Source organism: Adelges cooleyi, unplaced genomic scaffold, assembly GCF_023614345.1.
Source record: "Adelges cooleyi isolate 19-005CV unplaced genomic scaffold, UGA_ACOO_1.1 ACOO_flye_CR_arks_rails_tigmint_CR_PRNA_30, whole genome shotgun sequence".
Taxonomy (NCBI): domain Eukaryota; kingdom Metazoa; phylum Arthropoda; class Insecta; order Hemiptera; family Adelgidae; genus Adelges; species Adelges cooleyi.
This window is the reverse complement of record NW_026095971.1, coordinates 17,805,640-17,822,300: the sequence shown is the minus strand read 5'-3', so window position 1 is coordinate 17,822,300 and position 16,661 is coordinate 17,805,640. Positions and strand designations below refer to the sequence as shown.

The window sequence follows — 16,661 nt, the reverse complement described above, 5'->3', positions numbered from 1 at the left end:
ACTTTCGCTTAAAGTACACGTTAACCGGTAATACATTGGCTATAAACTTGTTGAGTTGCAAAAGTCAAAATTTTATTACTTTGGTAAATAGTCAAAATTCAAATGTTTTTCTATTTCTAAGCGTCATAACAAAATGTTAAAATAATAATTTGTAATGAAAGCAAAAACTATGAATGTAAGCATTTAAACGTGTATAATATAATATTGTACTGGCCAACAAAAGTTATACATATTGTCAGTTTTCTTTGAATTTTCAGTAATTCTGTGGTGTTTAAGGCGACAAGTCTAAAAAGATAACAACAATAATTCATTAGCAAAATATGGGAAAGAACTGTTAGGGCGCAAATACACAAATGTAAATGAAACTATATGGTCTGCAGTCCACTTTTGAAGTCGTGTAACCGATACACCGGTATATCAAAGATATATTCAACTCTAAAATCCAAAATTTGTCACAGGATTATTGGTACAGAGTAATTTAATAAGATCCGATAATAGGTCACTTGAACTATATAATGTATTTTACCTAATTATTTTTCGCATAACTAATAAGAAGAAATCAACATGGCAAGGTTGTTAGGAGGCAATATAATAATTACATACATCATTAGGTGTGGTTAATTATATTTTATGATACGTATGGTTGAGATATACTGTAAAAGCACAGCTAATGGATAATATGCAAAATATAAGTTGACTACACTTCATAAAACTGTAAAATAACTGTAGGTGAACACAGTACCGGAAATGAATTACTTAGTTAAAACATTTGAGCAATCACTAGTATTTACAAGTTGTTTAAAAAATTATAAAAACTTATCGGTGGCATAAAAGTAAAAAAAATAATAAAAACAAGACATAACGCACATTTGTGCAGCCATTATAATGTAGTTATATAATAATTATTAACTAATTATAATGTTACTGCACTATAATAATAATTAGACTGCATAATATTATCAGCCAGTTCGACTAAATAACTTACAAATCATTTTTTTTCTGAACTAAAATTAATTTTGAAATAACAAAATCGTACGTTGACCGATATAAAACTATCAACATTTTATTTTATTCTAAGAGTATATACCTACAGTCAATAATGTGAACAAATGGAACAAATAAATGCAATATATTCAATTTGTTTAAAATAAATAACCAACATTGTGTTTTTTAATAAAATGTGGAGTCCATTAAGATCTTCTAAATAAAAATCTTCGTATTTTTTTACAGGACATGGTCCACATTTTTCACTAAATTTGATGTTTTCAACTCTGTCTTTTAAACAAATAATTTTTATATCAAACTTTGAATCTTAAATTGTATTTTTGTATCAAATTTTATAAAATATATTTTCCTAAAAATGTTGACTGGTCGATTACTAGTTTTGGATAATTATTCTTAATGTGTACAATTTAGGACGGAATAAACGGAGAAGTATTTTATTATGTGCGTTTATTACTCAACTGCACTTTCCTTCCCGTTTTAACTTTTAAACTCTGATAGCTTAAAAACTATTCATCAGTCAAAATGTTCGGCAAATTATTCTTAATTAAAAAATTTAATTAAATATATATTTTATTATTTAAGTTTCAAAAGTTTATAAAGCTCTAGAGTCTAGAGAATACTAAATCATATAAGAATGTACATACTGTTTAGTATTGTAATATTATAGCATAAACAAAAATGTTTTCAGAAAGAAAACTACAAAATTACAATAATTTTAAGAGAAACTCGAGTAGGCCGTTAAAGAATTACTCGGTAGTCTTGAGATCAGGGGTTGGCTTTAGTAATTTTAAATTTTAATGTGGTGCAAACAGAAGGACTAAAGTCAGTCTGCCTAAGTAAAAAGAAAAAAATACCGTTCAATATATCGTGGCGATAAGATATTAGTGATAACAGTATCTTAAAAAAAAACAATAATATTTTAGATAGGGGATTAAACCATATTTTATCATGTAGAGAGCCAACTGCTCAACAACGAAGACGTTTTTCTTTTTGTGTGGTCTTACTGGTTTTAGTCCTTCTGTTTACTTCATTATCGGTTAGTAAATTATGTTAGTTAATATCTTTACATTTTTTATATCTATCTCTATGCTTGACATGCGTGAGTACAGATTTATCCTAGAATTGTTGTAGCGTAGATAAATAATACTTAAGTACTAGTCATTCCGACATTTGTATTCGGGTGTGTTTTTTTTTTTGGCATTATCATTAATATCAATTATTATATTTTGATTTCAAAATCATATCGGTCGGCGAGGCGCCAAAAAAGTACACACGTGTAGCTGCATCAAGTCTGATTGCAAAATCGCTACCTGAGCAAATTATCGACAGATAAATAAACAAAATCCCATCAATTATTATTATCTGACCGGTGTAGGTTCGACCGAAGGCGTTTTTATGATGGTGGCTAAAAACTATTATTTCCATGAGATACTAAATTCGGGTCATCGACAACGAAAGAGAAGCGCACGCCGTATGTGAGCAAGTGCCTAGCTGTTAAATGTATTATTATTTCTTAAAACATTTATATTAAGTTTGTATAAGTGTGTTTTACAAAATGTTGAAGTAAAAAATCCGTAAATTACCGCCGTTTATTGGTTCACCGTGTGAAGGATGACGTTGCTCGTACGTCGATTTATCAGATTATATTAGATAGGTGCTGCAGCGGCACTCCGGTTGTTGTGTAATTTTAACCAGCGGGTGTCGCTGTACATAAAATAATATAATAATTATTATTATGTTATACAAAACAAAAATATTGTCATTTAAAAAATAAAAAACGATTGATTACCCAACGTCCGCATAGTAAAACACTGACAGTGTTACCGGAGAAATGATTATAAAATATATTTAATAACTACGTTTGTACAATATGTACGTATGTATATAATTTGTATAGTATACAATACTATTATATATTAGATATACCCATAGAGTAATAATATAAAGAGATGAACAGCTAACGAATATACTGGCTTGTATGCGATAATGAAGTAAAACAGAAGGACTAAAATTAGTATGACCACACAAAAAATAAAAATAAATTCTTTATTGTCGAGTATTTCAGTTGTACAAATTCAAAACACACTAACCAACATTCAAATTTACAGTACCTACAATCAGTCGAATGAAAGCTAAAAATATCATTTTCAATTTTGGCGATTTAATTTTAATTCTTTGCATTTCCTTGACCACTATTCGAATTTATAAGTTATAAGAATAAAGTTAAGTTGGTGGCCTGACGGTATTACTTGCCAAAAATAATTTTCTTATAAAATTATGAAAAAGACGGATACTGCGTAGTGACATTGTACAGCTATATTTGAAACTTATACCTAACCACCATGGGAACCTATGACCGAATGCCAAATATTATTGTTTTTTTTTTTCAATATACCGTTATCATTAATATCTTATCACTACGATGTTCAACGGTATTTTTTTTCTTCTAACTAGACAGACTGACTTCAGTCCTTTTGTTTGCGTCACATTAAGACTATTATAGCCACCACCTGAATAGTCAAATCTTGTATTTATGTTAAGTATAATGTATTTACATAAGTCACCATCGATTTTCAAGCACATTTTGTAAACATACTTTGTTGAACAACAAACAACGGAACAAAAAAAAAAAAAAGAGCACTAATAGGACGTTTACACAATTATTACTAATATATGTGTTATTTTGGTTAATGAAGAACTTTCAGATGTATTTAAATACTGATCGTTCACGAGTTATCAATTGCCATTATTAAACAGTTTCTTTGTGGTACGCTGCCTGTAAGGAAACGGCCAGGCCAAATCTCATGTTTTGTTAAGCCTGACCAATGTTTGAATTCACTGAATAGGAACTGAGTTATTCATCTAATTATCATGAACATAACAATATTATATTGTATTCTAAGATTACGGTTAGATAATAACATAATTTACGTTTTGCTATCAACACATCTCTGTATATAATAATATTATGTTCATGTATCACAACGTTATGGAAGATGTATTATGTACATAACAAACAGTTGGTTTTATGTTTCCATCGACCGCAGACCGCATAGTGTGGTGCGATTGTTACTGATTTAGTATAAACTCGATTTTTAAAGTTTAAAAACAATGGAATTAAAAAAAAAACACTAGCGAGTAAATATATTGTTAAAAACCGAGACGATTCAGCATTTGGGAAAATTACCCCTTCCCAAACTATTTTAAGCCTCCCAAAAAATCTAAACGGTATTTTTTGTTATAACATTTGAGAAGAGTCCGAGTCATTTTGATGTAGCAAAAATGTATTATCACATTTAATATATTTAAAGAGTTTAATTTCATCAGTTAGTAACAAGAATTTTAGTTTTTATAATATTAGAAACGTAAATAACCGTAGTTATAGGAATTTAATTAAACAAACACCGGTTTGTTCCATATTTCTGGGTTTTATGAGACTTTTGGTGGTGTTTAAGAAAAAAAAATTATTATTATCTTGAAGTAGATTTAAAGAAACACCAGTCTGGATTTTTTTCTGGGAACTAGAGAATTTAATCGAAACGGGGTAGCAGTGGATGCGCATAAAGCCGGATTTTTAGCAAACAAAAAAAAACACCAAAGTTACGCTGCTCAGACTAAAATTGTAGTTGTCGCAGAAACACTTGGGCGCAGCTTATTCTTAAAAATCGATATTGGCAATTTCATTGTCACGGTCCCGGTCGAGGTGTACACTAATATCCATAACAAAACGTTTTAAAAAAATTTTAAAAAAACATTATAACGGGCAACGGTAATCAATAGGGGTTTCTTATGGAAAGTATTTGTATTTGCAAACTAAATTTTTTTAACACAATAAAACCTATACTATGACATTTCGTGTCTTTTAGAGTAAAACACATTTTTTATGAGTCGGGCCACGGTTTTTGTTTTTATTACTAATGATTTCTAAAAATAAACCGATTCCAATTAAAATCTGCTATCTCGTAATCAGTAGTAACTGTCAATCGGTTTTTTAAATCTTAATCATAACATTTATAGGGCAAGTCGGTAAATTAATTTCAAATCGATAACATTAAAGATTCAACTATTTTATGTAACGATCTCGAATCAAGTGCTCCCTTACCAGTAATTAAAAACAGTTTAATGACAAATTTGATTATTGCCCAACTATGATCAGTGAACAGTTTCACGCATTTATTATTTAAGGCGATGTTTAATAGATTATTGGACATAAAAGATGCATCGTCATATTTAAGAAAGTTCACGGAGTCCATTTCAATATTCAGTTATTACCTATATTTTATTCGTATACCGCCGTCGAAAATAAATCGGCCAAGTTCGCTGTAGTACGCTATTAATAATACCTACGTTATACGTACACCCACGGCTCTTTTTAAGTATATTAATAAATTACAATGTCATCGCCCAAGTTTATAATGAGTATTCGGGATAGTCGACATATTCAAGGGCATACAGCGGCAAACCGACGAACACAGCAGCTGCAATAGTCGTGTAGCCATAATTTATATTTTATTTCTGATACATCCTTCCTTTCTAGAAACTATACATCCTGTATTTTAAAGGTATTATACAGGGTCCGAGTCACCTGGAATGTTTATTTGTAAAATGTAGATATTATTATTATTGTTAAAATATATTCTAGTATCGTGATTGCATCGAGGTTTAAACGCAACCAAAGCAATTTCCGACTTCATTTGCTTTGACATATCCTTAAATCTAAATTATGTCTTGGCCATCAAGTCCTAATATACAAAATATGTATTATATTATCCAGGTTTAGGTCCTACCAAACCTTTCAACATCCGTCCCTTTCAAGCCTTCCAATCTATTCGTCTGAGATGGTTAAGTAGTGCTCCATGGTATATCTCAAATGACTCTTTCCACAAAAATTTCCAACTATAACCGAAGATTTTTCCAAAAATTACATAGCTATTCAAATCCTCTCGTTAAGAATATTTCTCCCTTTCCTTCCCTGACAACAACTAATGTCGTCTAAAAAGAAACTGGTCCCAAAATTTATTTATATAAAAAAAAAAAAAATTGCGTGTGACTTAAAGAGGGCGTGTATATTTTTGACAGCAAATTTGCTTATTTTTTTAATACAACAGATTGTAAATTTCTTATTTTATTATTATTTCATATAGGTTAAGCAAAGTGATTTTTTATTGCAAAAAATATATTACCATATATATTAACATATTATAATGTATGTTAATATGTTCTATTTAAACATTCATATACCTTATGAGTTTATTCTTCTAAGCTAATAACGGTTCTCTGTTGCCTTTTTCGAACGATGTTCTTTTGTGTGATAAGACATTTTTTCAATTATTCTGTTTAATACAGCCAACACGTGGAGTGTTAGCTTGTTCCATTAAACAATAATCTGGGTTAGTTAATTTGGCGCACAGCGTTGGTATTCAGGATTGCTAGATAATCGGTTTATAACGGTCATTAGGTTTGTGTGCACACAATATTATATGAAAAACTATATAATCGCATTGACGGAAAGAAAACTTCTGTAAATATGTTATGAACCACACGTGAATAGGATAATAGAGATAATATGCATGTTTTTGTATAATATAGAAGAAGAACAAAATCAAGGACACACACCACCGGGTAAAGAAAATCTCGGAAAAACGCATAAACCGTTCCCGGATATTGTGTTCAATATACATAATGACATGCACATAAACAACACGTGTGATGATGAAAAACAACCTAACAATAGCAAGTCCATCCTGTTCATTTTATACAATATATTATAGAGGCGTTATAGGTAAATCAGAAATCTCCCAAGTGGAAGTGACTTTCGCTGATCTCAAAATTAAACGCATTGTGCAAGAACTAGTCTCCTTTATTTCGGCCTCAGCGTTATGTCATCGCACAATACATACTATTCATTGGTTGTCAAGATGCCCGCTGATTGACTTTTCTATCAAACTTGTAGAAAATAATTATAACACTGTGTAAAACTCACTGTTATTAAATTTAATTAATAGCCAAGGAGAAAAAAAAACGATAAAATTATCAAAGTATTATATTTAGACTTGACTGCGAGTTATCAACATAATTTTCTTAAGAATCATTTAGGTACAAACAGCTATATATACTCATTGACGCAATTGCAAAAGGGGCTAACTAATTTTAAAACTCTGCAAGTTTGAATTGGTAATATTAAATTGGTCATAACCAATCAAACTCCCCCCAAAAATATGTAATTAAAAAATTTAGGCTTTCAAATTAAAATTTTAGATTGCACCAATGTGTATACTGCTGGAGTAATTATTGTAAAAATCAATAAAACTATTAATTATTTATTCTAACAGGTTGACTGGGGGACACTACAGTAACTTTAATGAGTTAAATTATTATAGAAATAAATTTAACATGTAGAGTTTAAAGACGCCCGCAAAGCAATAATATCAAGTTTCATATTTTTAGTTGTGGCAGTTAACCTGTGAGTGTAAGCCAATAGAAAGTATAGTAGTGTAACGTGTAAATAATTCAGTTTTTCGTTTTTAAACTTAAATTTTAAATTACTATTTACTATAAAACTAGTAGTTGAATAATAGAAAACAAAAATAATAATAAAAAAACGCTCATAGAAGCTAATTTTTTCGTCGACTGACTATTGTTATTAATTAAGCATATTTTTAATGTTATTTACGATTTGTTTTATTTAAGGACATTTGATGACAGATGACTACGTTCAATCATATTTTCTCTTTAAATATAAATGATGTTTTAATTTTGACGTACAATAAATTAAATATTATTCACGACTAACTAGAAAATCGCATAACACTACAAGAAATACTTGGCTACAAAATATCAGAAAAATAATCTACAATATAACTTTATACTTTAAACATTTCCCAGTATAACTTTATATTTACTGATTACCCCCTCAAACAATTCATCACGTCTAATACTTTTAAATAACAATTTTACATATTTTGTTATTGTATATTTATTTAGTTGTATTTAATTGTATACAGATAATTAATTTTCTATACAAATTTTAAAATTTAAAAAAAAACACCATTTTTTATGACAACATGATTTTTGCGCGTTGGAGATGCAACGGGACGCAATAAAAAATTATATATTCTTATAGCTAAGAACTTTCTCTATAAAATGCATGTATTGGGTTTAGGGTAAAATTGAGTAAATTTTATCTGAAGTCTTTGAAAAAAAAAAAAAGAAAAAAACGTTCGATTTTTTTTTATAATTCATAACCGGTTAAGGACTTAAATTAAAAAAAAAAATTATTTTTATTTTATAATCTTTATATGTTACTAAACAATCAAGCATTTTATTTTTTTTATTTTACATATTTTAATAGTCAAAATTAATTAATTATCGGCATTTTTATTTTTAAAATAACAGAAAAAACAATATGTGTTTAGTTGGCTATAACTCCAGTTCAAAAAATGTTATTAAGTTGAAATTTTATATTTACTCTAGTAATCATATACTAATGAGATCCTAGAAAAAAAAAATTATTTTTTGAACATTTTTAATGACCTATTTTTGGCATCTAAATTTCATTCTCAGACCACTGTGCGTCATCTTAAATATGTTTAAATTAGGTGGAACACAAAGATGTACAATTTAAAAATTGACAAAACTTTATTTTATAGAATTGTACACTTAAAACCAAATATGTTTTCGTCATAGTTTAAAAATAGGACGAGTACATATATTATGAACATATATTTATAGGTATATTCTTTGTAAATTAATTTTAATAATGGTTTGGTGGAGTAATAAAAAAAAGAAACTTTATCTTTGTAAAATTTTCTTTTTCTTTTGGTTTAAGAGTAAAATGATAAAAATGGTACCCGAATAAGTGAAGTGTTGAGCTTAGATAACAGACATATGATAACTGATTAAATTAATTCTGAAAAATGTATATAGATGGGATAAAATATGAGTAGGTTTATCTAGATAGCCCCCACATTGATTCGGTGTTACTTTAAAGCGAGAAGTTACTTTTCTGAAAGTAAGCAAATTAAAAAAATATATACTTATTGTAATCATCCCATTTTTAAACTATAATGAAAACATTTGTTAAATTATGATGGAACCGTGTAAATGGTATGTCATTTTTTTAGCGCGCTTTGCATTTTTGAAATAAATAATGTAATATAATGTATAGAATATAATGTAATAGAATGATTTTACACAATGACCATTTGTAAGAAACAGAAATTACTTTTACTGTTATATATTAGAAAAATATATATTTAAGAAATAGAAGAAAAGGTATGTAGATTTTGACTCATCATCGTTATGTTATCGATAATCACAAACAAAACAAAAAAAAACGTATTATTGAATACATACTATATAAAAATGGTAGTACTAAAAATACATATTATAATAATATTTATATATTATTAAAATATATATATTAATATTTATATATTTGGTTGGTTTTTGGGCTGTATACTTTTGCAAAGACAAAATACCTATACCGACGTTTTTAAGGCTTAGCAAGACGACGAGAAAAAAATCTAATTACTTTCATAGACCCACGTGCCCTTGTAGAGGTGCGTCTGCGGAGAAAGTGGTCGCTTAATAAAAAAAAAATAATAACAACACTCGACAAAATTAATAATTCCGAGTACTTGGGATTGTAATCGGCGCACGCGTTTAAGCGGTGTGCGCTTGGTGTTTTTTTAATTTTTTTTTTTTTATTGTAAATCATCTTATGTTTGTATATATTAAAATATTTTACTCGCATAGAAGGCGATTACATGGCATATCAAACGTTAATGAACTTCCTGAGGCGATCGACCTTCGACCATTTCAACGAGGTGGTTTTGGAAAGTGAAAACACCCGTTATACTATAATACGCATATGTATTATAGGGACCGGTCAGTTCGATTTACATGCGTTTTGTTTTCATCAATGAATCTCGTTGCATAATAATATAATATTTATCTTTTTCCTGTCTACAGGCAATTTGAACAGTTCACAAGTAGCAAGTGCGGTAAGTTATAACGGGTTAACGAGCCGCTAAATTATTTTTACACTAATTACAACAATAACAATTACCACAATAACTATAGAATATGTTCGGTGATTATAATATATTATTATATCCTTGCTAATAATAGTTTTATTTAATACAATTAACGCACTAAAAACGATCAAATCGAATCTATTTTACCGCGAATGACCTGAACGTGGTGAATTTGTATTATTGTCGATGAAATGATGAATACCTTTCAAGGTTCAACGCTCAAATCTTTATGTTTTCACAAAACCAACAATAAAAACAAAGAAATAAAAATGGTAAAAACCGTTTTTGTCATTGTCAACTACTATGATAATTGTTAACCTGTTATTAATACCTTGTATTAAAAGCTATTAAAAAAAAACTACTATAACGTTTTTCCGGATACTAATTATTTATTTATTTTTTATTTATACCCGGCAAGGTATAGATTTTACAACGATTTATTTTTTATTTTTCTGTTGGTTGTTCCATATTTCTATGGTGAATCACTTTTGGTTTTGTCGAAGGTCACAAACTATACAAGTCGAACATATTTTACATAATGCTTAACGGACAGCAAGATTTAAAATACCGTTTTATTTTTATAACATTATAATTATTATTATTTTTTACCTTTCTATGATATAACTATTCAGACTAACTGGTTTGACGGTTTACAAGTTAAAACTGCTGTACTGGTCCGACAAATTTATAACAATTTTTTATGATCAAAGAAGTTTTTTCTTCTCTGTTTTAATAGAATATTATTTATTACAAGGAATCGGTTGAAATCAATAGCTGGAATCGTGTGCGAGTCGGTTGTTATACAACGAACATACATCTCGGACTGCTGTAAAAATTCTTCATCCTGATCGACCAGTTGTTTTGAAATTGAAATTTTTCAGTTGCGCTCAAAACACCATATTATTATACCGGTAAACTTGTCGTGCTAGTATTTTTTGATGAATACTATATAGAAAATTAATTAGAGGCCTGACATCGATTATTTTAAACTTGTAATATCTCCCTAACCTCATGGGCGCTACTAAAATGTAGAGAGTGATTATAATTACTAGTTTTTCACGTTTTATTCATTCAGTAATAGTTAATAATTCGACACTATCCCGTTAAAAGATTACTAGCTAATTAGGTAATTAGGGATTCGGCAATTAATGTATACATATACAGGTAAAATTATAAAATGATTTAAGTGTCGATCTATGAATGTGGTAAGTTAATATTTTAATGACAAATTTGATCATTTATATTTTACTATCAAAAGATAATATATAGGCGGTTTGGTTTATACTTATAATATAAACCAAAGAAATCGACCATATCCATAACTTTGTCTATTCATTATTCATTGATGTTATGTTTTTACAACCTTAGTAGTAGTACCATAGTATAATTCTGTACCTTGGGTCTAAAATAGCCAATATCATATTTTTTAATAATGTATTAATATTTTTACAAAACTTAATTAATTTTCGCCTCGAGAGTGCCATTTTTTTAAGTACATAAAGTATGTTTTAATTTTAATGTCTAACGGATTAACTAGTTTATGTATGTCGGAAATTGTCATTGGCCCTTTTAGACCCAATGTACAGATTTATACGGCCCATATTCATTTGAATATTTAAACAAACTTATGTTCTTGGCGATGAGCTTCCTAAATACCCTCCAGCCTTCGCAGGTGTGCGCTTTCTAAAAGATTCTATGTATGATTTATTATTAGTAGATACAATATTTTGCCATAAAATCATACATTATGTAGTACTTAGATTAAAGTTTTCGATGCGGAAACAGTGTAAAGAAAGTTGCTCGATTATAATACATCGAATCGTTGAAAACCGCCAAGTTTATTAAGGGGGGAATTGGGAAATCAGCTGAAAAACCGCTAACGACCGTATCCCTATTGTTTCCGGTACATTTCAAGGATTTAATAATAATAATGTAATTACCATCGTTATTGGGGTAAGTTACACTATATGGGAGTTCGGGCGTCCATGACCTCCGGTTCTGCTTTACGGGTAAATATTATTTAAAAAAATCATAATAACACAGGTTTTTTTTTTGATTTCTTATTAGACGCAGTGTTTTTTACCCCGACAGCGTTGCGGTGAACCGATTTTTATTACTAAAAAAATGGAAATCACGTCGACCAACGGTGGCCAGTGGCTACGAGAACTGCGTACACCTCATGTTGTGTATATACCTATAATAATATGACTTGCCATCGACTATCTGTGTGCTGTGTTCGAATAAAATATATTGTTTTTTTTTTTTTTTTGTGTAGCAAGACGCTGTGGTTGCGCAATTGAGGCGACACGAATGCTGCTGTGGTCGGTGAGAGGTGTAGAGGCAAATACAAGCAATTTTACACTGTATGGTAATCGAGGGGAGGGGAAGAGAATTTTTGGTGGAGAAGGAAAATATGCGATAAATAAAATTGTCTTCGGGGTAATCGCACAACTATTATTATTATTCCTACCGACGTCTGTCCGTCTCAAGAGCTGGTTTACATCACAACAAACAAAACATTACAGCCGTCGACCTTATTTTTCATTGCGAGTCTTAACAGCAATGCAAGTCTATACGCCGTTTATTTTTGTTGACAGGCCGTTGCCTGTTCTATTCACACACAACCGTTATCTCGTTTCTTCACACACCGCTGTGGGATAGTTTATCATCGCTCAAACAGCTCTCCTATATTCGGCAAACTGTCCATTGGAGATATATATTGTTCCCCGCGAGGGTGACTTCTGACATCAAAACAACAAAATCCTACAGTTGTTGCGGATTTCACAATTATGATATCATGTCGATTGCAACTAAAATTGAGTATTTCCGGATTTTGTATAAATATCAGTCACTTGGCCGTTGACATGATTTTATATGGACCTGGAATGTGACATTTTGCAGAAGGCAAACATGACACGTTAAAATCGTTCTAAAATTCGGTTAGATCAGACGACCACCAAAAACAATTTTAATTTCACAATTTAATTTTCAGGAAAAAAGAATTCTATGTAAAATTATGTATACAACTTAAGGCCCATCATAGATGTGTTGAAACGATTTATTGTTTTATTTTACAACAATTGAGTCACGAATGACTTTTTTTTACCAAATTGTTATTTCTCATACTCCACTAAATAGTGCACTTCAATCATGAAATAGTCTTAATCTAAGTCGAGAACTGAGTATATTCTAAGGATTTGTAGGCACTAAAAGAGTAGGGCTGAGGAGGGGCTCACAAAATATTTTAGTGATTTTCTCAATCCCTCCAAAAATATTGTATTATATATTATAGTCATGTATACTTTTTTAGAGGGATTTTTATAAAAAGACGGATTTTAGTCCTCTGTTTTTAATTGCTATTCGCACCTTTACCTCTTCCCCGCCTCTTTTCACCGTTTACCTTCACTCATTCGAGTAAATCACAATTTCATATTTTTTAAATGTTTAGTTCAAGCAATTAAAAATATATATAAGCATAATAGTGTGTATTTAGACTTTTTGACAATTTTTAAAAATACTTTGTTGAAAACGCTTTTTAATTAATTAATAACAATTTTAGGTTTATAATAAAAATAAATAAGGTTACTTTTTGATAGCTAAAAAGTTTAAATTAAATACAACAAAAACATTTTAAAATAATATCAAATAAGTTTATGTTTGTGAGTGTGGCTGAAACGAGCCACTTTATGTATACTATCCCTACTATACTTTAAAATACCTACCACTTATAGATAGTTGTAATGTTAAATATTTTATAATATTGGAATTATTTATTGGATGATTTCCAACAACGCAAAAAATGATTTTCAACAGCGCTAAATTTTCATCATCACAAACTAAGCTCAGCGCAGCGGGGCCTTAAGAATTAGTTTTATAATACATTTTGTAGCCAATAAATTTCCTTAAATATTTTCCTTGTTCATACCTATTTAGAGAGTCATGATTTTTTCAACGTTTAAAGACAAAGTAAATTATTTTTTAAATATTCAATTATTTACCTATTAAACTTTGATTATAAATAAAGGCACGGTTAAGTATAATGTTGATACGGAGGTCGTTATAAAAATGTATTTTTTTATTAGGTAATTCGATCACATCAAAGTTGTTTTTAAACTAAATTAAAAGTATTTTGAGTTTAAATACCTAGTCTGTGAAATTTGATGAAATAACAATTGTTTGCATGAAAAAAACCGAAAGGGCGCTTATTATTATTTGACCCATGACACAGATTATATGCAATTTTCTCATTTGCACTGTTGTAATAGGTAATCAATCATAATATTCGACGATATAGTATTGCGGTTATTTTTTAAGATATTATATACTTTCATATAATATTGATACACACTGATGTATGGACCTTACAATTTTTGTTTTTTGTTCAAATGTAGATCATTACTTGATTTTGGTGAGCTTTGTTTACTACAAAGCGGTCGAGTAGGTATTTTATTGTGCTTTGGCAGAGGTGAGGGCAACCTCTGTCACACGGTAAGGAAGAGAATATCGAACCTGACAACTCCTGGATCGAATTCCAACAATACGCTTTGCCGTCTAAGATACATACAGGTTGTCGGACAACGTGACTTAAATGGAATTCGAGCACTTTCATCATTTCGCTAAATGATTAAAAAGTCAATGTATCGAATAGATAATAGTTATCTTTACTATACAATATTCCTTCGTGTCGAAATACAAGTAAACCACACTGTATATAGTCACGCGTCCCGTCGAGTGAGTGACTTTAATTCCTCCGGTTGTGTGTTTGAAATTTAATTTTTTGCGCTTAGAAGTTGTTCAGTTTAAATAATATATAGAAGTTATATTTGTCAAACTGATAAATTACATTTTCCGGAATATAATAATAATTGCATATTCTAATATAAATAGGTTTTTTTTTTAGTTTATTCACTTAGCACAAAATTAAGGTTATTTACCATAACTGAATGTATTTGCCGGTAGTCTATTTTTTTTTGTTTATATCGACTGTAGTATTTTTTTTATTATAGTGAAGACAAAGAAATTAGATATTATAGTAAAGTGATATATTTTACCTGAAAACGTCGTATGGCCACAAAGGAAGAACAGCACAATTGGAAATTCCGTCGACTCAAGTTGTAGTGGGTAAACGTCAAAGGACTCCAAGCATATTTAGCTCTTCGATCGAATAACGATATTGACTTAACGCGGCGGCAATCACGTTACGACAACGACAACTAACAATTATTTGTTTGTATGCTGTTAGCTTTTTTTTTTTTTTTGAGAAAACGAGAAGAAAGATCCGCCGAAGAAGACGCGAAAATCAACAATAACACTGGTTTATTCACTTCGAGAGCAATGATTATCTAATTTGATATTTGTCCATCAAACATTATGTCTGTTCGGATACTGAAGCGTCACGGCGGAATCGCTTTCCATTTCGGCCGCCCCACTACACACATACCTAGCTGTACCTGCCAGGTATCCACAGCCACCGCCACGTCCATTTAATATACACGTACCTGTATTATTATTATCATTATTATTACGTCTGCACGGCATAACGTTAGCATAGGTGCACCGTGACTCGAATGACAAGGACCGGTTGGGCTGGGTCAGGTGAACGTGTCGTTCGAGCCGGTCATCTGTGCTTCACCGGAGAGCCCATACAAAATGTATAGTGTTATCCTTATCCTTCAACAAACAACAAGCACAGCTGATAGCCGGGTCCGCCGCGTTGGGAAAATTTGAATAACCCGTTGAGGTCTAGTTGCGGTCTTGCTGTTAATACCTACCCTTGCAGGGTTTGACCGACGAGTGTGTATTTTGCTTTGATTCATAGAAAAACATAAACTACATACTTAAAAAGCCGGTACAGCGGGGTCGGGGCATAGTGGATTAGAGCCGGGGTGATCACAGATCTATATAATATGAATAACTAAAACTGAAGTCTGAAAGTCAATGTACCTAATAACGATAATGTTAAAATGTATTTTTAGTATTAGGGTGTATATAAGTAGGGTGGACTGTACATATTTTGGGTGTTTTTCACGGTTTTGAAGAGGAAGGGGTGAGGTTTTTTAATTTTTGGCGCAATTAAGTTTCCTTTAAGGTACGATTTCTTCATCTAGAGCATTGGTACATGAAGAAATCGGGTTCAGCGGTTTAGAAGATAACGTGGGTCAAGTAAAAAAAAAAACATAATCGTAAAAAAAGCTAAAAATTATATATATTGCCTACTGCAGCCGTTTAAACATTATGTTTTGTCGATCAACTCAAATAAAGGACACTTTGTACGTCTTAAGACATCTCCGGTCGAGCTTTTTCAAACCACATTTCAATAGTTGAAATAGCAATGACTTAGTAGTTGTTGATAGGGGCGGTGACAGATACTGGATACCATAAAAGCCGAAATCTATTATTATATATTTTTACAAAAATCAATACTTATTCAGCTTTCCATGGAAACTAAAAAAAAAACCAGTACAGTGGGGTCGGGGCATAGTGGTGACGAGGAGGTCACAGGTTTACAGGAATTTTTAAAACTGAAAGTGATAAAATCACTTTCGAAAAAACGCTTCGATGCTAATCGGTAGTTAGTATTTTCAAGTCAGTACAGTCCAAACCAAGTACAGTATAAAC

The 16,661-nt window shown here is 30.4% G+C and overlaps 1 protein-coding gene across 2 annotated transcripts in view; it reads right to left on the bottom strand.

The window, feature by feature from the left end:
* LOC126838225 (pancreatic triacylglycerol lipase-like) overlaps positions 1 to 15,439 on the bottom strand; it is a 46,076-nt gene extending 30,637 nt beyond the window's left edge. For both annotated transcript variants that reach the window (XM_050572482.1, XM_050572483.1), the window contains exon 1: positions 15,095 to 15,439. The gene's annotated coding sequence lies outside the window, so the exon portion shown is untranslated. The remainder of the gene's footprint in view (positions 1 to 15,094) is intronic.
* Between the last annotated feature and the right edge of the window lie 1,222 nt (positions 15,440 to 16,661).